This window comes from Carettochelys insculpta, chromosome 19 (genome assembly GCF_033958435.1).
Source record: "Carettochelys insculpta isolate YL-2023 chromosome 19, ASM3395843v1, whole genome shotgun sequence".
NCBI classification, from domain to species: domain Eukaryota; kingdom Metazoa; phylum Chordata; order Testudines; family Carettochelyidae; genus Carettochelys; species Carettochelys insculpta.
In genome coordinates this window covers 2,871,935-2,896,080 of record NC_134155.1, presented here as the reverse complement: position 1 = coordinate 2,896,080, position 24,146 = coordinate 2,871,935, and the positions used below count along the sequence as shown (strand labels likewise).

The 24,146-nt window shown below is 46.3% G+C and overlaps 1 protein-coding gene across 2 annotated transcripts in view; it reads right to left on the bottom strand.

Moving 5' to 3' along the window:
• FAM222B (family with sequence similarity 222 member B) overlaps positions 1–23,875 on the bottom strand; it is a 70,675-nt gene extending 46,800 nt beyond the window's left edge. Inside the window, exon 1 of one of the 2 annotated variants that reach the window (XM_075013862.1) lies at positions 23,772–23,875. The gene's annotated coding sequence lies outside the window, so the exon portion shown is untranslated. Of the gene's footprint in view, positions 1–11,809; positions 11,829–23,771 lie in introns of those variants that run through there. The other variant, XM_075013867.1, reaches the window with a different exon arrangement.
• Between the last annotated feature and the right edge of the window lie 271 nt (positions 23,876–24,146).

Sequence of the window (24,146 nt, the reverse complement as noted above, 5' to 3'; positions counted from 1 at the left end):
CGGCAGATACACCCGTCTTTCCTCTGGATCGGAACTTTAGAAGAAGAGGCGTCCTTGGCTCCAGAAAGCTTCAGCAACACCTTTCCCTATGTTTGTATCCGTCTTCTGCCTCTTGTTTGTTATTTAGATTGGCGCATTCCATGGTAGGCGCTATTTTACAGTTCTGTGTCCAGACAGCACCCAGCAACTGGAGCTGTGGTACCTGGTGCTGTGGTAATAAAGATAATGCACTTCTTCAGTGTTCACTTGGAAACGGGTTCTCCTGGCAGATCATGCACCATCAGAAGGCATCACTGGAAACAGCACACTGAGAAAATAAGTTACTTTACCTCTTTAGTTTCCCCTTACTCCTCTGTAAGTAGATCTTTCTGCCTTAACTTCATTGTTTTTGTGGCTGCTGTACCTCATCCATGTGAATGCTGAGATAAGAACCTACTAGGCTCTATTACAGCACTTAACTTTTTTGGTAACTTGTAATCAAATCTGCATCAAAATGTCAGTGAGAGTGGGGGATATGAGAGCTAGCCATAGAATATTCTGAGAGCCTCTCTGTTAGAGTTAATATGATTTGAAGAAAAAAAATAGTGTAAGGACAGCCGTCAGCTAGCAATTCAGGAGACTACTGCAATTGCAAATGTGAAATATTTACAATTTAATTTAGTAAAGTAGAAGTGCTACTGTGTTTGTGTGTATAATTTATTTCTTACCAGTCCTAATATACTGCTACTGCACCTGCACTTTGTCACAGGTAATGAGCATCAAAACAAACAAGCAGTCCAGTAGCACTTTAAAGACTAACAAAATAATGTATTAGGTGGTGAGCTTTTGTGGGACAGACCCACTTCTTCAGACCACAGCCAGACCAGAAAAGACTCAACATTTAAGGCACAGAGAACCAAAAATAGTTAAAGGTTGACACATCAGAAAAATTGTAATCAAGGTGGGCAAATCCAAAGAGCAGAGGGGTGGTAGGAGGAGGGGGAAGTCAAGAGTCTGATAAAACAAAGTATGTAAAAGAAAGAGTCCATATAATGACCCAGGTAATTGGCGTCCCAGTTCAAACCACGTGTTTGTGTGTCGAATTTGAATATAAATATTAAAAATAAATTTAAATATTCATAAACCTGATTATCCACCAGGAGAAGTAAAACAACAAATCGACAGGGCCAGACGAATACCCAGCAACCAGCTACTTCAAGATAGGCCCATAAAAACCAACCAGAACACCACTGGTCATTACGTACAGCCCCCAACTCAAAATGGACACGTTAACACATGGTTTGAACCAGACGCGAATTACCTGGGCCATTTCAGTAAGGTGTCAGAGTACGCGAGGGTTCCGTTCCACGCACCTTCATGTAACCCGGATTTCGCGTAAGCGGTGGTCCAGCTTTGTCCCCAGCAGAACACATGTTCTGCAGCCGGGGAAGCAGCGGAAAGGTAAGTCCTGGTTGGGGAGCAGCTGGGGAGGGTTAAGGCCATGGGAGGTGGGGGGGATGAGGCTGGGGTGGGCTAGGGCTGCAGGGGGGGAAGGGTGGAGTTAAGCTGGAGCTGTGTGCAGGGTGGTGAGTGAGAGCCCTTCTCCAGCGGTGAGCGAGGACGTGGTGACAGGTTGAGCCAGAGCCAGAGCCAGGTGCGAGTGGTGAGACGGCAAGGGGGTGAACTGGCAGTGGAGGGGGTTGAATTGGAGCTGCACATGGGAGTGTAAACCGGGGCAGGAGAATGGAAATGGGGCTGCTTGCGAGAGGCCTGAGCTGGAGCCATGCATGGGGAGGGTTTAACGGGGGCAGGGAGTGCAGCGTGAACCAGAGCCACACATGAGGGGTGGTGAGCCAGAGGTGGGGGTGGCAGTGAGCCAGAGCCGCACACGGGTGATGAGCCGGCAGGGGGGTTGAACTGGGGCTGTGCTTGGGGGGCTGGGGGGGCGGTGAACCAGAGCCACACACGGGGGATTTATACCGGGTCAGGAGTATGGAAATGGGGCCGTATGCGAGGGGTTTGAATTGGAGGCGCGCGTGGGAGATGGTGAGCCAGAGCCGCACGTGGACGGTGAGCCGGCAGGGGGTGTTGAATGGGTACTAGGGAGATTGAGTCAGAGTCGCACCTGAGTGGTGGTGAGCTAGAGCCATAGGCAGGGGTGTGGGGTGATCAGGAGCTATGTGTGCGGGGTGAGGGGAGCTGGGGGCGGGGCTGAGCCCCGGCCGTACAGAGCCAGTGGGGTTGAGCCAGGGCGAGGGGAGCGAGTTCAGCGCAACTGGAAATTGTGCTACAGACTTTACAATAGCAATCGGGGTCAGTTGTGGAAGAGCGGGGTTGCGTTTTCCGAGACCTTACTACCTTTGGACTCTTTTACATACTTTGTTTTATCTCACTCTTGACTTTCCCCCCTTCTACCACCCCTCTGATCTTCTGATTTGCTCACCTTGATTCCAGTTTTTTTGATTTGTCAACCTTGATAACTATTTTTGGTTCTCTGTGCCTTAAATATTGAGTCTGTTCTGGTCTGGCTCTGGTCTGAAGAAGTGGGTCTGTCCCACGAAAGCTCACCACCTAATAAATTATTTTGTTAGTCTTTAAATTGCTACTGGACTGCTTTTTTGTTTTGATAGTATATAGACTAACATGGCTATCTCTCTGTTACTATTCAACAGGTAATGAGTATGATGTACTATTTCCTAAATAAATAAATATCAAGTCATCTAAAAAAATTACACAAAGTACACCATCTTAGACATTGTAAAATGCTGTACTGGTCTATAAATTAACATGTTTTAGTGAACAGATTTGCACGGTTGTGTAAAGAAATGTGAGGAAGCATCAGTGGGAAATTTGATTTAAATCAATGATTTGGGGGCAGGGTAATTTAAATCACCTTGATTAAAAAAAAAAAAAAAAAAAAAAAAAATCAATCCACCCAGACACCAATACTTCACTATTACACAAAGTTCTGGAAATAAATCTTTCCAAAAATGAAATATAGTCTCAAATCCTCTGCACAATAACATCATACCAACAACAAATCAGAAAGCTAGATAGTGTGATTCTTTAAATGCTCTGCAAAGCTGGGAAGGACATACTTGTTTCCTCCCAGTAAGAAATGTCAAAGTCAAGAGAGGTATTTTATCTGGTAACCAAACATCCCTACCCACTCTTTACTGCATTCAGTGCTTTAAAAAAAAGAAGCACCCTGATGAATTCATAACAGAGAACTGTTTTATACAACAAGCATTATAATCTGTTCATTCCCTTAGCTGACCATCAAGAGAAGCCCAGTTCTCTACAGTTGTGCAGTAGTTTTAACCAATCATGGCATAAATTGCCCATGATTCTAGGGCCTGTGTTCTCAGTCACCAATGAGTTTATTTACCCACCTCTTGTGACTTTCCCACAGAAGTTGGACTCTTGGCACTTTTTGAAGGACAGATGTAAGCTCGTTTGTCCTAGCCGATTACATCTCCCAAAACAGGCTGTCAGTTTTAAGGATGTGTAAAAGATCACATAATGGCTACCATATTTTTTTACATAGCCACTGCACTCCCAGCATCTAACTCATTGCTAGATTTTAACTGAGCACTTGTTTGGCACATCCCAGTGGTGTAAGACGTAGCTTATGGGAGGAAACTAACACATACACGTGTTTCAAATACAACTTTCACCCAGTCACCAAATTGTATGTATTTTCCAAAGGAAATACTACAAGGAGGATAAAATCAAATTTGACTTTTAAATAACTAATAGCTATTTTAACTGTATTTCAACAGCAATAAGCTATTCATAAGTCAAGTGGCTCATATGTGCTAGCACATGAATGACAAACACACAGAGCAGAACACATTCAAGGAAAATATAAATCCTGCACTACGAAAGAATGTTTCTTAAACCCAGTGTACAGCCATTATACAAATTTCACAGATAAACTACAGTATAGTCTTTGTTACCTGGAAATGTTGTGGAATGGGAGATTCAGGTTAATCACTTTTTCTGGTTAACTGAGAAATATACATATTGGTTAGAAATTTTCACACCTTACCATGTACATCTCCCTGTATCTTTATTCTGCTGTCACGCACACAGCATCAGTGACTAATCCCAGCTGTACAAAGATTCCTTTGATCTCCCTGCTCTGACCCCTATATGAACTATACATGACATTCTCTCTTGCTGCTAGTTAAATGTGCTGTATGTCACCCCATAAGATAACCTTTATACACTAAACACTACCATCAGAAACGCATTCTGGATAATTTTCATATCTTTTTCCGATTAGTAAAGAAAAACATTTATACAGTCATTCATGAAATTCTCCAATTAACTGAGAATTTGGGTTAATAAAAATCTGGATAACAAAGAGTATATTGTACCAAAATACAGACACTCAAAGCCTTAATCTTCATTAATTATGAGATGTCAGACAATTCTGGAGGATCATGAGAGGGGAAAAAAAACTACTGATGGAAAAACACCTTGCCGAACTGGAACATGTTAAAGGAATGGTATTTAATAACTGGATGCAATTTCTCTCACATACACTAGATGGTAGTATTAAGAATACCACAGTACTTCTGTCTCTACTTGTAATGTGACTGAATGATTGTAATTTTTATTAGACATGTCACTTGAAACACCTCAAGCTTTCATTCTTTTAGTATGCAATTTTATTCAGAGTTGGCACGTATGTAGAAGACAGTTTTTGCTAATAAGGCAATTGTATGTGCGATTCTGATGCCATATGTATGTGGGAACATACACCAAAACATTCTATTTAGTGATATACTTAGTTACATTTCCAATATTAAAACAAAACACTGAGGTTTAATTACAAATTTAAAATATATAATTGGAAACAGTTTAATGTAATAATTCAGAATAGAACACAAAACAACCAAAAGCATCACTTGGCAAATATGCAGAAAACAAAGAATAGTAAAAATAAGTACAAAAGATTTCCTAAATATTTCTTTAGCTTGGGTGGAAAACTAAAAAGACTATCAGGAGAGATCTTACAAGAACAAAATGTAGTCTTGCAACTGAGATGCTATAGACCATTAGGGTTTCACAAATGAATAGAAGTACCTACGGTTCTTCTGAAAAATGCTTTCAAAAAGTGACCTGTTCCTAAACAAGTAATTTCTAAATCCAAACATTTGAACAGTTTATTAACGTAGGAGTTTAAAAAAAAAAAAGCAGTGGTATGAAGAGAAAGAACAAGGAATACTATTTAGAGATATTTCTGGTAGCCTGCTTTGGCCTCTTCACACAGATGGTTTTAATAGATACTAATTCACAAGTGCTCACAGCGGTAGGGAATTTAATGTTAAAGGAGGTATGAATTAAGAGCTCTAGTAAGAACATGTAACTGAGTTTTTGTATGGATAAAAAAAAGCCAGCACCCTGCAAGAATTTTTCATAGTTGAAGATAAAACTAAATAAATGGGAGTAAACCTCTGCCATATTATTCATACTTCTGACTTAAAAGAACAACCAAATCTCCTCTTAGCACTGAAGCCAATGCCTTCTACCTACATTTAAAACATCACTGTTCTCAAAAAGCACTGGAGGATGCCGTTACCATGAAATCCTATTATCTCACAGAACTGGGAGGCAGGTAGGAGGGGCAGCAAATACAGCCGTAAAGAAAGACCTCAATTATAAGCAACAAAGCCAATATTAACAATATAACAATGGCCATACTGGGTCAGACCAAATGTCCATCTAGCCAGATACACTTTCTTCTGACAGTGGCCAATACCAGGTGCTCCAGAGGGAATGAACTGAAAGTATTTTTAAATTAGTAAGTAGGGATTACATTCTGTATATTTTCTGATTATTATAGACATAAAACAAAGAAAGAACCTTAAGATTGGTAGGAATTTAAGAGACTGGTTACCGAGAAAAATGACAGAATAAATCGTTGTTCAAGGCCTGGTTGAATGGAGAAGTGATTGGGTAATTACAAAGGAGTCTCCTTTCCAGATGTTAAAGATGTGCACTGTTCATGGCCTATTTTCCATAAAGTGCAAGCAGTGAAAATTTATCTCAGAGCTTGGCAGCACTGCCTCACTTTGAAGCTCATGAGATACTCTTTCCATTCCCCAGTCATTTTATTTAATAAGCCTATGTCTTAACTTGAATCTTGGTATTAAAGTAAAGATAATACTGGATTATACATAGTCTTTTGGAAAGTACCATATGCTGTGCATTCAGAGGTGGATGAAGACCACACAATAGCCATAAACAAAAAGATAAGCATGCACTACTGAGGTCATCTCAAATGCATGCTTTACATTTTGATTGAATATGGCTGGCATGACGGAGTAGGTCATGTTGCCATACAGTGTTAGCAGAGACTTAAAAGAATCCACTACTGAATATTCAAAAGGCTGATATACTCTCTGATGACAACAGGTAAAAATACACAGAAAAAAGTGTTTGCTTTCACTGTAACTCTAGAGGCTAGTCATTTTGCCTGCCAGGAACCCCATGCCCAGCACAGGAGAGAGATTATCTGTGGCCAGTTGAAATGATTTATCATCTTAGCAATGAAACAAAAAAGAATACTGAAGCAGTTTACCTGCTCTCAGGAGAACACACAACCTGTGCTGCACACAAGTAACACGAGAAGTAAAATTGCAGGGAAAAAAAAGAGCAGAACTTGATCCTGGATTCACTGTGACCAGCAAAGCACATCACTTCACCTAGTTCCACTGCTCACACATAGCTCCAAAATCAGAAACAATCAGAATCCTACTGGAAACAATATATGGCATTTTAATTGGGCTACCTGTGTTAAAATACATTGGTGCTGTGTCACCTGGCAAAATCGGTTTTTGACTTACTGATCAAAAATGAAATGGGCTTTGCTTTCGTGGTTCACCTCTTCCTTTCCAACACTACTGCTTTTGCCGCTGCCACAAAATAAGAGTTTGAAAACAGATAAAATATCAGTTTTTACTTAGCAGACTTAACGAGGCTGAAGATTTGATTCACTCACTGGAGACAATCTAACGCATTCAATTCTATATATAAAACTGGGCACATGCTTTATATAGTCCTATCTAAAACTTTGTTGAAGATTAGAATTTCTAGTCTTCCATTTTAGTTAAAACAATTTTCTAACAACTTGTCCAAGAGTAAATCCATTTCCTCATCAATGTTGTTGTGTTGATTAGTTTACTGTTTAAGGTAATTTATATGGTTACAGTTAAACTTCACTACTCTACAACCAGAGAGCACAGTTCAGTTCTGCCAATTTTACAATAGCTCTGCTAACTTAATTTGGGTCAACCACAGAAGACAAGGTCAATTTAAATATTGCATTTAAAAATTTTTACCTTAACCTCCCACCCAAAATAGATGAAGCTATCCCAGCACAAGCTGATCCTACCTAACCAAACTGTGCCCTGCAGAAGTTATTCCACAAATCACAATATCTGTATTTTTCTACATACTCTGGAGAGGCTAATTTTCAGATATGCAATAACAATTAAGATTCTGATTCTTATGAGCACAAAATTCTTAATCCTTATACACAAAAAAGATGCTTATAACAAGCTTATTTGAAACACACAGCGAAAGGGAGGATATGAAATAATGAAAAACTACTAATACCCTTTGGAACAGAGGACAAGAACCAACTGACATGGAAATCAAGAGAAGCAAGTGGGGATGTCTAGGCCTCACGCTCAGAAAACCATCATCCAGCATAATCCGTCAAACCCTCACACGGAGCACACAAGGAAAATGCAAGAGAGGAGGACCTCGGACACCGTGGAGAAGATCTACAGAGACTGAAGGACAACAGAATACTCGAGGCCAGTTAGAAGTTTTGTCCCAAGACAGCGAAGTGGAGGAGACTTGTGGATGACCTATGCTCCATGCAGAGTACAAGGGGTAGGTAGTAGTAGCAACAGTCATATTAATACCTTACCAGTGATGCAGAAGTTGTGGCAATAAGTATTAGATAGATATCCCACACCTCGACACATTTTTAGAAGATGCAGGTTTCAAAGGGCACTGTTACTAACACCAGCTATAACAAACCATTTGAAAAGGAGACTAGCAGAAACACCTAGCAGTCAAACAGACTGAGTTACAGAACACGCACATTTGGATATGACAGATTAAAGCATCACCAGGCCAGGGTAACTGTTAGAAACATTCTTACAGAGAATGTTACCTAAACTCTTCTCAAACAACAACATGCAACTTTTATATTTATATATTCTCTCCACACACACAAAACACTCCTACTTCTAGGCTTAGAAACTGTTACTGGGAAAGTTAAAAATACCACTGGGAAACAGGAATTTTAAACCATGCCCTGCACCAGTTCAACTTGCAAGTATTGACCAAGATTCAAAATGCTCATGACATGATCTCCAGAGCAAAGGCATCGTGGGGGAGATTGTTAAAACTTTAGTCATGAGTACTCCCCCCAAAACCCACAATATCTTTTACAAACTCAGGTACCACTCAGTGTGACAAATATAATGTGGCCATATGAAAGTACAGGTTGAAACTCTCATCCATCAACATCCATGGTCCAGCAGGACCACCGATGTTGTGGGACTGGGGAGTGCCTGGACCAGAGACCTCCAGTCACTCAGACTGTCTGGCTGGTGGGCCAATCCCACTGGCACCAGGGTTCCTTGCTGGCAGCCATGCTCCAAGGAGCCTACCCAGGGTTGGGGAGACCCACAGGAAACCTGAGCAAGACCAGGGAGCCGGAGCTTCCAGGTGGGACAGGGATCCCCACCAGGAGAGGAGTCTCACAGGCAGCCTGGGGGCAGGGAGCTGGCTGGTGACAGCCAGGAGGTTCAGCCTCCTCAGGTGAGCCTGGAGGCCCGACCTCACCTGGTCTGGCAAATTGCCCAATCAGGACCCCTCAGGTCCGAAAGGTACAAACTATTCAAATACACCAAATACTACCATTGCGTGTGAAAAATAAGTACTTGATGCACTTACTTAATCTCTGACCTTTGATTAATCGCACCCTGGAAGAAAGGTCTTGGGATATGTTACTGGGGCCTTTTGGAAGGTCCACAAAGCCAAACATGTGCACCAAATGGTCCTTGGGAGTAACTGAGTCAGGCAGGAAATACAAGAAGGTCCCCAGAAGTCCATTTCACATCCTTACATTTTTACTCTGGAAAAGTTACTGGCCTGTATTATCCAAGAGGTCAGACTAAATGATCAGAGTAGTCTGCCTGGCCTTGGAATCTATCTATTGTCAAACTCTTCTATTAGAACAAAAAGCAGTCAAGCAGCACTTTAAAGATTAGCAAAATGGTTTATTAGGTGAGCTTTCGTGGGACAGACCCTCTTCAGACCATAGCCAGACCAGAACAGACTCAATATTTAAGGCACAGAATATAAATATTGAGTCTGTTCTGGTCTGGCTATGGTCTGAAGAAGTGGGTCTGTCCCACGAAAGCTCACCTAATAAACCATTTTGCTAGTCTTTAAAGTGCTACTTGACTGCTTTTTGTTTTGATAGGGTATAGACTAGCACGGCTTCCTCTCTATTACTCTTCTGTTAGAGAGTTTGTGACTCATTTGTGCAATACATCATCACACATTTTCATGATTTTTCAGGAATAAGACTGCTAATGCTTGGTTATATTCCCCTTCCTGTTCCAAATCCAACAAGAGAAATGTATTATTACAGTGCTGATCTGTTGAAGCCCATCTATCCCTACATTCCTCCTAACAAGGACATTTTAGAATTAGTAAGGACTCAGCTCAAACGTCTGTGCAGAACTGATAAAAAGGCTCATATTAGTTCCCCCCTTTCTTGGCCTTTCTAAAAGAACCCTGACTTCTCTCTTCCTGAAAGGATATGGGAGTACTTCCCTGAAGGCAGATAATTCTCTCATAAGAACGAACTAGAGCTAGCTTATTGTGTTCAGTCCCTGGAAAAGGTATGTATGTCCTTAGACCTGGTCAAGAAGCTATTATTTTTCTGAAAATATCTTGTATTGGACCTTATTGTTTTTTAAAAGAAGGATCCCCAGGGCCTGTTCCATTCATCCAAAATTATCACGCGCATTTCTAACATATCAATCACACAACTGGGAAATACGGTTTCTTTCAAAAAGTACTGGTAGAACAAGATTCTCCTTTCTAGCCTCTGACACTACAATCCAAGAAATTATCCTATGGAAATTCACCTACATAATTAGACCAAAACTAGAATAAATGGGGGTTTTGCATTGTGCTTTGAAGGGAGCAAAAACTTTACCCAAGTCAGCAAATTCTACAGCTGAACACTCTAAATTGAGAATGCTCTGGCCCTGACAAATTCCACATTCCTGCCTAAGCGCCATGACGGCTGCACCCCGGCGTTCCCCACCATCCAGGGCCCACGAAAGTGCCCCCGAGAGACAGCAGTGGTGGAAAGGGACCTTCAGCTGTCATCACCACACTGCCCCAGCCATGTCTGATTGGTGAGCACCAGGCCGCTGCTACAACGCCGCGGCCTAGCCAAAGAAGGCAGTGCTGGGTTTCAGAGCAACAGCCTGCCACAGTCGGGAGCGAGGGGGAAAGGGTGTTGGAACTGGGCTGCCCTCGCCTAGGGTTCTGCTCAGCGACTCTAAACCACTCAAAATACACGGGGTGGAGGGGCTACCCTTGTCCATAAATTGGCTCAGTGACTCTCACCCCCCCCCCCAGGGGTGGCAAGAAGGCTATCATGGCTGAGAGTTCAGGGGCTCTCAACACACAGGTGGTGAGGGGGCTGCCAGGGCCAAGACTTCAGTGGCTCTCAACACACTCACACATACAGCTGGGGGTGGGGGGGGGGGCTGCCATGACCGAGAGCTTTTTACAATGGGCCCCACATTTCATCCCTCACAGCCTGTCTGGAAGCAAGGGGTGATCTCCCAAAAGTGATGCACTGCGCTGCCTCAATGGTGGAGGCCATGGGGGAAAAGTGGGTTGAGGCAGAGGGGAGACAGCAAAGGGGGATGCCAATTGGGCTGCCCCCCCTTTATGAACATTCACCCCCCCCCCCACGGGACTCCTCATTTTCGCACATACAGGCTACCATGGCTACCGCTCAGACTAATAAAAGGATTTTTTTAAGTGGCTTTTGGGATTCCCACCTATTAGCATGACCTCAACTCTCATTTTCAAGGGTTCTCCCTGCAACTGAGAGGTCCAGAAACATACCTGGGGAACAGACAGTTGAGTGTCTCACAAAACCACCAGATTTCAGGAGATGGGCCCCTACGGACCCCCCCGCCCCCACAAGACGCGCAATAAACGCCGGGAGCCGGCAGCGCCAGACTACAGCGAACCCGTCAGTCAGGGCTCCGAGGTGGCAAATCCCCGTGTCACTAACCGGCGGAGCTGCACTTTGGACACACGGAACCTCCAGGCACTGAACGTTACCGGTGTGCGGCCTTTGCACAGGGGCGGGGCCGGGCCGGGGGGCAGCCGGATCGGTGCCACGACAGCCGGGACCGGGTTAGGCGCTGGGACCGGGAGCGCTTTTCCTTACCGACCGGTCCGGTCCCACTTCGCTTCGACGCGCTCAGCCCCTCCGCCCCCCCCCCCCCCGGATCGGGCCCAGCCCGGCTCTCCTGAGCCCCCACCCCCAGCGGCTCCCCGCAGGCCGGGCCCGGCGGTGCCTCCCCGAGCTCTCACCCGGCCGGGTGCGGGGCCAGAAGCGGCTGCACCCCGCGGGAAACCCCCGCCGCCCGGGGAGGGACGGGGGCTGCGCCGGGCGGGGCTGGGGGGCAGCTCGGTCCCGGGCAGAGCTCCGGAGCAGGCGCAGACCGGGGGGGGGGGGGGGGTCCCGTGAACTCACTTTTCCCAGCGCGGGCGGGGGGGTCAGAGTAACGACCGGGTCCTCGGACCGGGCGTGGAGCAGGGCCGCCCGGAAGTGACGCGACCGCGGGGGCGGGGCGAGCGGCTCGGGCCGTCGCACGCCCCGCCCCCATGACCCAGCTCCGGGCCGGACGGGGCGGGGCTCAGGGGACACGTGCGCAGCCCCGCGTACCGCCCGCAGCGGGCAGGCTCCGGTCCTACGTCGCACCCGCGTGGGGACGCGCTGAGTCGAAGCCCCAGGGCCCGGCCCAGGGCCCGCCACTCCGCACCCCGGCCGCAGCGAGGCAGGTCCGGCTCCCGGCAGAACCGTTCCCCGGGCCGCCTCCTGCGAGCACGGCCCGACGAACCCGTCCGAGCTACGTGGGGTCCAGCTGCGCCACGCGCGGCCCTCCCACAGGGCAGGGGGCAAAAGAGGGACACGAGCAGACAAGGAGCCCCTGCTGCCGCATTTCCCCGCCCAGGGAACAGAAGGACGCGGTACAGCAGCTCCTGTGGTAGGGCTCCCCGGGGAGATGCGAGCTGGCCATGACAATCCTGGGAAAAGGGCTGAGCACAGGTTCTCTCCTCGACTGACTTCTTCAGGCAGACTCACGCTGCATACTGAGAGCGATGCTTTGCAGAGGTGTGACTCAACTGTAGGTACCCGAGAGATGACACAACAAATAGATGCTTAAGTAGCATCTACCCACTCCTCCCACAGAGAGAGCTTTAAGTTCTCATACAGGGTCTGCAGGAAGCGCAGAGCACTGTATAGGAAAAAAACCTGTTTGCGGTGCCTCTGAACTGAGAAGCGCAGGCTCTTCTCTCTAATTACACGCAAGAATAAAAATAGAGGACTTTGAAGACTTTCTACTGTCAAGGAAATAATCAGTAATCCTCTTCACATTGAAGGTGTTCAACCAACCATGACATGGAAGATCAAGAGGCCCATGTGTTTGCTTTAAAGGAAACTTGGAGGCTACCAGAGTGAGGCTTCTGAAATCTCATTCCACAACACCATCCTTTCAAAATCTGTACAAGGATGACAGGTCACCACAGCTTACGCTCTGAACCTCTCCTGGCAACTGCTCTGGCTAGAATGGAAGGATCTTTCAATGAGAGATACAAGAAGAAGCAGGTGCCTTCATACAATTGGGAACCAAAATTTTTATTCCCCAATATTCTCAGGTTACAATTCTGATATTTTTATATACATAGATAGATTCATGTCCACATAACATTTGATCTGTCTACGCAATAGACATAAATCCCGATATGTGGAGCAGACGGGCAGTGTCCTCTCTCACAGCAGAAACAGGATACAGGTGGATATGGGGACTTGTGCACTTTTGTCTCCAGAATGCTGGAACACGACAACAGGCGCACACTCCTCCAGCACCTGGCTGCTTTGAAAGGGGGTCTGTCCCCATGGAGCAGGAACCAGCTGCCCAGGGAATATGTGCAGAGCCAATGGCATGAAGAAGAAACCCTGTTCCCAACAGATTGCACTAGCTCTACAATTCTCTGAATGCGAGGAGTTGCTTGCCATTTCAGCCATCTGAATGACAGGTTAGGCACACCTTCTGCTTTTTACAATCTGATCTTAACACTCCCCCGCTGTACTGTACAGATAAACTCCCAATCCACAGTACGGTATAAAAATCCCTCTGTGGTCTCACACCAGTTTGTTTAGAAGACTTTTTCCTTCTGCCAGTGGAACTCCAAGTGCCTCTTTTGTTTTTTTGCCAGTACAGGGGCTGTGTATATGCCCCATTTGGAGAAGAACACCTAGTGATTTTTTTTTTAAATATACTGATATCACTTTAGTTGAGACTATTTCAAATCATTTTCAGAATCTCCATTTTAACTTCTGCACCAGCTTTTATAGTGGTTTCATTTATGCCAACGCACATCTAACTCACGTAAGGCCTAATACATTCCTAGCTTAACTTTTCATGTGCAGTTTGTAACACAGTTGTGCCACTAACCCAGATCTTATTTCAAGGTGCAGTTTTTATAAATATTAAAATGCATTTAATAGTCAACAAATTCTAAAGCATTTTCCACTACTACTCACTCTTCAATTTGCATTTACAGCAGATCAAACCTCTCTTGCACAGAATTTCAAGGAAATCATCCATATTAAATAAAGGGCAATATGCTCATGTAAAGAGTTACACATTCTTATCTGCAATGAGATGAATATATATCATGGAAAACGCATCTAAAAAGAGCGTCTCTGTATTTTAAGAGCCTGTTAAAGTTTAACTGTGTTGTGACACTAGGTGAGACAGTACACAGAACCAGGATTCAGGAAAGTAGGAAAAGTAGTTTTCCATGAAGATTCTTAAACTGTCCTCTTTTCTCTGACATGTTAAATAATGTTTCTCAGATTAACAATTTTCAAGAGCTAATTCTAAAGACTACTGCCCTACCCAGTTCAGCCAAAATAGAAACACTTCAACAAGACAGGCAAGGAGTCCATTTTAAAATGAGGAATTATTTTCTCTCATCTTAATTTAATGCCCAACAGTAAAGTATATTATAACTGATTCAGGACAACTGCTAACGGCACTGCTGTCTCTGATTTCTTACCAGATCCTAGCCTAGCACACGTCAATGAAATGCTACCTCTGTGACACCAGCACTTTAAAACTGGATCACTCAGAAACACAGATACATCCAACTCTTGAACAAGCCATTCCACGTGCTTTGCCAGCAAATTCTGCCCTATACAGTTTGCAAGTGCACAGTTGTGGCTCTCACAAAGAGCAGACCTGTAAATGACATCTTGGGGATTAAACTGATTGAGATGCAATTTGCCTAGCAACCACTCATTAAGCAGAGTTCCCTTAACACACAGAATTTCATGTCAGCAAGTATCAAAGGGGTAGCTAAGTTAGTCTTTATCTTCAAAAACAACAAGAAGTCCTGGAGCATAAGCTTTTGTGGGCAGAGACTCACTTCATCAGGTGCATGACTGGGGGTTCCAGAGGAGGGTCTAAAGTTAAAGGTTCGTGAAAAGGAGGAAGTCTTGACTGGGACTTCCTCCTTTTCATGAGCCTTCCTGATTGCATCCCTGCACGTTCAAGCAATATATTTCTATTCTTCCTTCGTTATCTGTCCCAGGTTCCATTTGTAAGCTTGCTTTTTGTGTTTAAGCTCACCAAAGATTTCTCTACTAACCCAAGATGGTCATCTACCATATTTGTTTTTCTTACTGCACATTGGGATGCTGTGTTCCTGCGCCTTATTTAGGGCTTCTTTAAAATACAGTCAGCTGCTGTCCTTCTCATGTTAGTTTCCCAGGGGATCTTGCCCATCAGTTCCCTTAGGGAGTCAAAATCTGCTTTGCTGAAGTCCAGGGTCCGTATTCTGCTGCTCTTCCTTCTTCCTTTGGTCAGGATCCTGAACTTGACCATCTCATGATCACAGCTGCCTTGGCAGCCACCCACATTTACTCCCCCTACCAGTTCCTCTCTGTTTGTGAACAGCAGGTACAGCTCCTGGTTGGTTCCTTCAATACTTGCACAAGAAACATCCCCAGCATTCTCCAAAAACTTCCTGGATTGTCTGTGTACTGCTGGATTTGGCTCCCAGTTGATGTCCCAGTGATTGAAGTCCCCTATAAAAGCCAGGACCTGTGATATGGCAGCCTCCATTAATTGTCCAAAGAAAACCTTGGCTACTTAGTCTACTGGTCTAGAGTAGACACCCACCCACAACATCACCCTTGTTATTTCCACCTCTAAACATAACCCAGAGACTCTCAACAGGCTTCTCTCCTTGTTTATGCTGGAGCGCGAGCAATCACACTGCTCTCTAACAGATGGTGCAACTCTTCCACCTCTTCTCCCTGGCCTGTAATTCCTGGACAATTTATAACCTTCCATGACAAGGCTCCACCCAGGAGCTGTCCCACCCAGTCTCCACTGTTCCAATCACATCATAGTCCTTTAACTGCACCAAGATCTCCAATTCTTCCTGCTGGTTTCTCAGGCTTCTGAAGTTTGATGAGAACTGCCCAACTGCCTGGCTTTCTCAGTACAACTCAGGGGTCCTCCTTTGTTGCATATTCCTCCTTATGTTTCCTCCCAGTATCCTCTCTCTCCTGTAGCCTCAGAGCTCAGGTCACCTAGTTTAAAAGCCCTCCTTCTCTAGGTTTGCAAGCCTGTCCGCCGAGATGCTCCTCTCTCCTCATTAGATGGATCCCATCTCTTCCTATCAATCCTTCTGCCCTGAACGGCATTCGATGGTCAAAGAGTACAAAGCCCTCTCTTCAACACCAATTGCACAACCACGCACTGACACCCAAAATTCGTCCATCTCTACCTTGGCCTTTCCCTTCAACAGGAAGGATGGACGAGAACACAACTTGCGCTCCAAACTCATTGGCCCTTCTCCCCAGCACCACATAATCTGCAGTGAGCCACTCAAGGTCATTCTTGGCGGTATCACTAGTTCTCACACGGAAAAGTAGAAATCATCACGGAAGGTTTTGGTGCTGCTTCTCCAATCATTAGGAAACTATATATCAATCATATTTCTCTCCTTCTGAAAGGAATCAACTTCTATTTCTGGAGGCTTTTATACAGGTTCTCACTTAGGGAAAAAGAAAAAAAGTCACTTTTGCTCCTATTATATCAGCACTGCTCAGGTTTTTGCCCTCAAAAGCTTATGCCCAAATAAATCTGTTAGTCTTAAAAGTGCCACAAGACTCCTTGTTGTTTTTTCAGGACAGAATAAAAACCGTCAGAGAAAATTAAACCACCTACTTCAGTCTCAGCACAGGTTGAACCTCTCTAGTCTGGCCTCGTCAGGACCCAGCCGGTACTGGATGAGAGAATTTGCCGAATCCCGGGAGGTCAATATTGTCTGGCACATTACCAACACTTCCACTGCTGACTGGGCTCTTAGAAGACATTTGGGGTAACTTAGAAAAAGGCAAAGCTTTTAAAAAGACAGCAGTGTCGCAAAAGCTGCTGCACTGCTCCTTTGTGTTTTAGAGTGAATAGGGTTCCCGAGCATGACTCTTCCACATGCAGAGAAACTGGCTTCCTATTAGAGAATGAAATAAACATGATACTGGTTAAGAAAGAACAGACCTTTCTGTTTTAAGTTTCTCATTTTTGTAGCTGCTGAACCAAAGCCATGTCAGTGCTGAGATAAGAACCCACTGGTCTCCGTTACACGCTATATTATCGGCTGCTGTCTGGTTACAATGATCTCTGGAATCTATGCTTCGCTTACTAGAATGAACCGCAAATCGCTTTAGTTAATGTTTCCAAAGCGCCTCAAAAATTGGTGTTCAGCTCTTAGCATTGTGCACTAGACAATAATCGTGCCAAGTCTCAACATAAAAGCTATACTAGTTCCACATACGTAGCTGGAAATGCCCACTTGCAGAAAGTCACTAATTAAAATTAATGCTTTGCAACCATATGGTGCACAGATGCTCAAGTGTTACATTTGGAAGCTAATTAGAAATTATTTTAAGTGTCAAAATCGACACCCTCCTGATTTTTGGTGGTTTCAACCGCTCTTCCTTGTCTTACACGATAGTTCCAAAGGTATGGTAAGATACCATCCCCGCTTCAGCCCAAACCAAAAGAGAACTTGCCAGAGCCAGGTTCAGGCAAAACTAGCTGGACACAGCAGAGAAAGCAAACCAGAAAAATCGAAGGCAAAAGTGCTTTGCACAGAACAGGGAAGGAAAGTTGAAGAATGAAGGGATTTACCAGTAATGATCCTTCCAATAAAAAGTAACAGGGCCAGATTAAGTTCAGAGGAGGAGGCATGTCACAGCTACTAAGGGACAGTCCATGTGCCTCGAGGAGGAAGAGGAGGAAGATACAAGGAAAATCAGGAATCAGCCAGTTTCACGGTCCATAAACATGTGGTCATTACTCCTCCAAGGAGGGCTAAGCTCTCACTGCTGCCCACTCAGAGACCTGTCCCACCAGGGATCTGCCTTGAGTCCATCTGCATGCACAGCAGCAGGGCTCTCAGACGGAGGGGCTCAGTTTCACTGCATGCCTTGGGCTAGAAGTGACTGGCAGCAGCACTCAGGAAGGGCGCCCACCCTCTGTGCCCTGGCCAGAACTGTAATTGCTAAATGGGGTGCCCCACATGCCCTCTTCCTTCTCTACCTTCCCACAGCACCGGGCTTCATATTGTAAAGAGAACCCTCAGACTGCAAGTCACGTCTGTGGGGATTTGGTGCCATCTTATTGAGACTGCTCCTTAGAGCTGCCACTGCTCACTGCTACAGCACACATGCCACGTCTGGCTAGTTTCACTGCTGTTGTGCAGAACAGCGCAAGCAAAGCTGCCACTCAAAAACACGCTTGGAAAGTGCTCCGCGGTGGAATTACTGAGAGGGAAAAGGGGCTCAGAAATTACAAACTGAGGGGGATTACAGACCTGGTGCATTCCCCCAAGGGTCCACACTGGTACCAATCCTATTCATCAATGATCTGGAGAAAGGGGTAAATTGGGAGGGGGGCAAAATTTGCTGACAATACCAAACTGCTCAAGATAGCTAAGAACAAAGCAAACTGTGAAGAGCTTCAGAAAGATCTCACAAAGCAGCAACTGAAATTTAACATGGATAAACGTAAAGTAATGCACAGTGGAAAAGATAATCCCAACTGTACGTACAAAATGATGGGAACTAATTTAGACCCACTCATGCATCTGACGAAGCAGGTCTTTGACTCCAAGATCTCTGTCTTGGGTATCAGAGAGGTAGCCAAGTTAGTCTGTATCTTCTAGAACAAGCAGCAGCCCTGTGGCACCTTATAGACTAACAGAGATTTTGGAGCATGAGCTTTCGTGGGCATTGTGGATAGTTCTCTGTAAACATCCATTCAACATGCAGCAGCACTCACAAAAGCAAACAAAATGTTGGGAATCATTAAAAGAGGGTGAGAGGACATCTTCTTGCCTCTCTATAAATCCACGGTACGCCCACACTTTGAGAACTGCATACAGCTGTGGTCGCCTCATCTCAAAAGAGATACAGGGGCATTGGGAAAGGTTCAGAAAAGGGCAACACAAATGATCAGGAGTGTGGAATATGAGCCACAGAAAGACTGAAAAGTCCCAGGCTTTTTATCTTAGAAAAAGGGAAACTAAGTGGGGAAAGCCCATATGAAAAAGCGAATAGGGCAAGTTAGTTGCTTGTTCCCATAACACAAGAACTAGGGGTCACCAAATGAAATGAATGGGCTGCAGGTTTAAAACAGAAGGAAGTTTTCCTTCACACAGTGCATGGTCGGCCTGTGGCACTCCTGGTCAGAGGTGGTTGTGAAGACCAGGACTTTAAGCAGGGTTCAAAAAAGAATCAAGATAAATTCACAGCGGTTGGGTGTGTCAATGGCTGGAAATGGGTGACAGGAGAGGGATCATTCAATGAGTCCCTGTTCTCTCCACCCCCTCTGGGGCACCTGGCATTGGCCTCTGCTGGAAGACAGGATGCTGGGCTAAATGGACCTGTGGTCTGACCCAGCATGGCTGTTCCTATGTTCCCTTATGCCGGCAGAAGTAGTGGAAGCCTTTCCTTCCTGTCCACCTCCAAGAAGGGCAAGGAGCTTCCTTTTTGGCAGCATGCAGTAGGTACGGGAGGAAGGGTGCAGACTCCCCTTCCAACCAATTCGCGAGGGGCCACTGGCCAGAAATTAATAGGAAAGCTGGAGCTGGCAGCAGGGTCCATGAACACCATCACCTCAGTGGTTTTCTCCGATGTTTTCTGCTTCCAGCCACCAGAGGTGACAAGAGGTCTTGGCCCCTCACTACAACACGGGCTCTGGTCCCCTCTCACAGCAATCATGCCTTCCTCTTTTGTATCCCTCCAGCCAACCAGTAGAAGCCTGTGAAACTGTAATTGCTGCACTCCATTTCACCTACACAGAGGGGAGGGGTTGCAGAGTGCGCCAATCCCAAGGAGCATGGCCTCATTTCACCACTCTGGGCATTGAGATCTGGAGCACAGGTTGAAGCACAGCTTAGGTTTGTCCTGGCTGGCTCCCCTTTAATGAGAAGGGGCATCCAAGCCACTCCTGAGCGGCAGTGTAACCCAATATGTCACAGCAGCTGGAGTAAGGAGCTGGGCTCGGCCCCACAGGACAGGAGGCCCCACTGTGGAGCAAATTTTTATTGTTATAGACTGGTTTTAGTTTATATTTGCAAAAAGCCCCACAAGCCTGTATGACTAAGCACCTAAAAACATTTCAGATCTTGTACATTACAGGGAAAGGAGCTCAAGGTTCAACTTCATTGATAGCAGATGTGGCCTGAAAGGTGTATGATAGGTGCACTATACCCAGTACTCTTAAAGAAGCACACAGACATAGTTGCAAATGATGGATCTTCCTTACAATGAAATACAGTGATCAAGGCAGAAGGCTCCTTCTTGACCAACAGATGCAAAGGAAAACTCTTTTTTAATTATAATCCATTGGAAATTAAAGTTTCACAATTAAAAAGAATACTAGAACACTTTCTTCAATGTTTTAATTATTTGTTGAAGTTTAACCATTACCCAAATATTGAGTCACCTCACAACAATTCTGAAACTTTCTGATTGCCAATGCTTTCTAATCGTTCAGTGGACTCTTTCTGTCCTACTTTGAGTTATCACACTAGGCCTCCTGCTGGGAAGTATTAAAATTGCAGCCCCCCCATGGAGACAATTACCTCTTTCACAAAACAGATTTTGAAAGAGTAATACCTTCCTAAGCAAGTTTTCAATTCCTGAACAATGTCATTTACTAAACATTTAGAAAGGGGCAATTATTGGAGTTTTCCTTAAAGCATTTCATAGTAACCCAGCTGATGCATTAAGAAACTCCTATAAATATCTTTATCAATTCTAATCCTGAAAAGACTAAAGACTGCAATAGTCCCCTGCAATTTTACAACACCTCCCAACATTAATGAAGTAATTTTTAAAGACTCCTATGAGATGAGATCACATTAAGCACAGAATCATAGAACTCTAGAACTGGAAGGACCCTGGAAAAGTCATCAAGTCCAGTCCTTTGCCCTCATGGCAGGACCAACCACCACCAGGCCATTCCTGACATGCGTTTGTCCAACCTGCTCTGAAAAGTCTCCAGCGATGGAGATTCCAAAAACTCTCTGGGCAATCTACTGTACTGCTGGGGAACCCTGCAACTTGCAGGTGTTAAAACCTCATCAGGTTAAAATGTGAAAGATTTAAGATTCTCATGAAGCAATCTGAAGAGGAAAGCTGTTGTAGGGGAGGTTGTTAAATCTTTACTCATACTACACCATGAGTAATCCCACAAAAATCAAAAGAACTATTTATAAACTCAGGTACTATTCAGTGTGACAAATATATCATGATGTGGCCATGCACAAGTACAAACTGAAACTCTTGTCCAGCAACATCTGTTGTCTGACAGGAACACAGATGTTGCTGGACCACAGAGTCCCAGCTGCTCTATTTTGCTCATTTCTTGTTTCATGCATTGGTTTCCCTTCTCACTCACTCTAATTCAGTGACATTTACATTCCTTTCTTTCAAGTAGGCTCAAACCGGAAGTGCACTCACCTAATGGTGATGAAAAGAGTTTAGTTTAGTTTAGTTTGGGGGTTAGTTTGGAAAAGAGAAGATTGAGGGGGGACATGATAGTGGTTTTCAGGTATCTAAAAGGGTGTCATAAGGAGGAGGGAGAAAACTTGTTGTTCTTGGCCTCTGAGGATAGAACAAGAAGCAATGGGCTTAAACTGCAGCAAGGGAGGTTTAGGTTGGACATTAGGAAACAGTTCCTAGCTGTCCGGGTGGTCAAACACTGGAATAAATTGCCTAGGGAGGTTGTGGAATCTCCATCTCTGGAGATATTTAAGAACAGGTTAGATAGAGGTCTGTCAGGGATGGTTTAGACAGTACTTGGTCCTGCCATTGGGGCAGGGGGCTGGACTCAATGACCTCTCAAGGTCCCTTCCAGTCCTAGTATTCTATGATTCTACGAGTTTAATGCTCTGTCTTTCACTGATTCTGTCATTCTGCCCACGTCCAGTCCTTTAGCCTCTTCATCTCAGGACAGATCTATTTAATTTCTATTACGAGGACTGCAGTGTAGATCATTTACAGTGGTTCCAAAGAGTTGGTCACTGTAAGGGGAATGTACATGTAGGTACGTCTCTTACTGCAAATCTCATCTCCCTGGCCCCCCAAGCCCCAATCTAGCCTGACTCAACCACTTTTGGCCAGGAGCTTCCTCTCCTCAAAAATATGAATTTTACCTCAATAAAATTAACTCCGCCTCTGCCCCACTAAAGGAAGTCTGATACCCTGCCTCTCCCCATACATTCGTCTCTCTCTCTCTCTGGACAGACCCTGTGATACTACAAGAAAATCTGTTCTATTGAAACAGATGGATTATTATATACTTTACACTTCCCCAGATTTACAATCACATTGGATCTTCAACAGAGCAGAGTATTGACTGACTAAGAACTCTGTTGCTTATTGTCCACCTGAAGTTGCAAGCGTCAGACTGACACGTTCTTATAGAAAAATAAAAAGATAAGCTTACAGATGCATAGATTTTAAGGAACAAGAGTCCCATTATAACTATATACTCTGACCTCCTGCAGAGCACAGGCCATGAGATTTTACCCAGCAATTCTAGAACCAGAAAAGGTTTTTGCCTTCTGCATACGTGGAAACCATCTAGCTCAATATGCCTATTAAGATTTACCCTAATTCAGTAACATCACATTAGCTCTTGTGGAAAAGAAGCAGAAGAAAAATCCAACCTCATCCATCTCAATCGACTATTAAGAGAGTTTCTGTTTTTAGAATCACAGGAAAAAGTACTTCAGTAGAAAAATGTGTTCAGAAACCTCACAGTTTGCCATGAGGACTCAGTGGCTAATGAAAGGAAACAGTTTGTGTCATCTAGATTATTATAAAAGGGGGGGGGGCATCTGTCTGTCCCCACCCGGCCATATCCCTGGGGCTGGAGCAGCCAGCCGAGCTCCACACCCTGGCTAGCTCCCGGTCCGGGGGCTACTGAGGTTCCCCTGGCCCCAGCCAGATCCCTGGAGCTAGACCTACTGACAGAACTCTGCACCCCAACCACCTCCTGGTTTTGGGGCTGCCAGGGTTCTCCCAGCCCCAGCCAGGTACCTGGGGCTGCAGCTGCCAGCAGAGTTCCACTTCCATATGCCCGAAGTGCTGCACCAACAAGGATTAATTGCAAAGGGGAACACACAAAGTTCGGGCCCTGACTAACCTGCATTGTCCTCAGCCTGGCGGTGCCCTCTCGGGATCTTACTGCACATCTCCTGACATTGGGGGTTTTTCTTAAAGGCCCAGCTCCGGGAGTCAAGTGACCTCCCGGGAGCCTCAACCTTTTTCGCAGGGGAGTTCGGTGCAGGGCAGGTGGCTGGGGCCAGAATAAAGAGTAAACACCTAGGGCTGGGCTGGGCTGGGCTGGGAGTGGGGGCTGGTTCCAGTTCGGTCCCAAACCGCCCAGCCCCCAAACACTCCTCCCACCCGACGCTGCCCCCCGGATCGGGCCCGGCCCAGCTCGGCTCTAATGACCCCCCCCGCAGCGGCTCCCCACAGGCCGGGCCGGCGGCGCCTCCCCGAGCTCTCACCCGGCCCAGAAGCGGCTCCACCCCGCGCACCCCGCGGAGCCGGAGGGAAACCCCCGCCGCCCGGGGCGGAGCGGGAGGGCCTGGGGAGCCCCGCGGCGGGGGAAGGGAGCGCCACGGCTAGGCCGGGGGGCGGGGTCTGGGGAGCCCAGCGGGGGGGGGAGGGGCAGGGAGTGCTCCGGCTGGGCCGGGGGGCGGGGTCTGGGGAGCCCAGCGGGGGGGGGAGGGGCAGGGAGTGCTCCGGCTGGGCCGGGGGGGGTCTGGGAAGCCCCGCGGGGGGGGGCAGGGAGCGCCCCAGCCAGACCGGGGGGAGGGGGGTTCCGGGTACTCACTTTTCCCAGCGCGGGCGGGGGCGGAGCAGCGGCCGGGGCCTCGGGCCGGGCGGCGGGAGGGGAGCGGGCGCTGGCCGGGTAGCAGGGCCGCCCGGAAGTGACGCGCCCGTGACGTGCGGCTCATGACGCTACATCCCCTTCCGGCTCGTCACATCCCGCCCCGCCCTCTGCGCCGGCTCTGCGGCCGCACGTGCTCTCCCCCGCCTGGCCCCGCCCCGCCCCGCCCCGCCGGCCGGTTCTCCGGTCCGGACGCGGCGGGGCTCCCCTAAGGCCACAGCCCCTCCCGCGCAGAGCAGGGGAGGCAGCGGCCAGCGCCACAGCCCGGGGCGAGCGTGTCCCCCGCGGGTCCCTCGCTGGGCGGAACGAGCCCGGCTC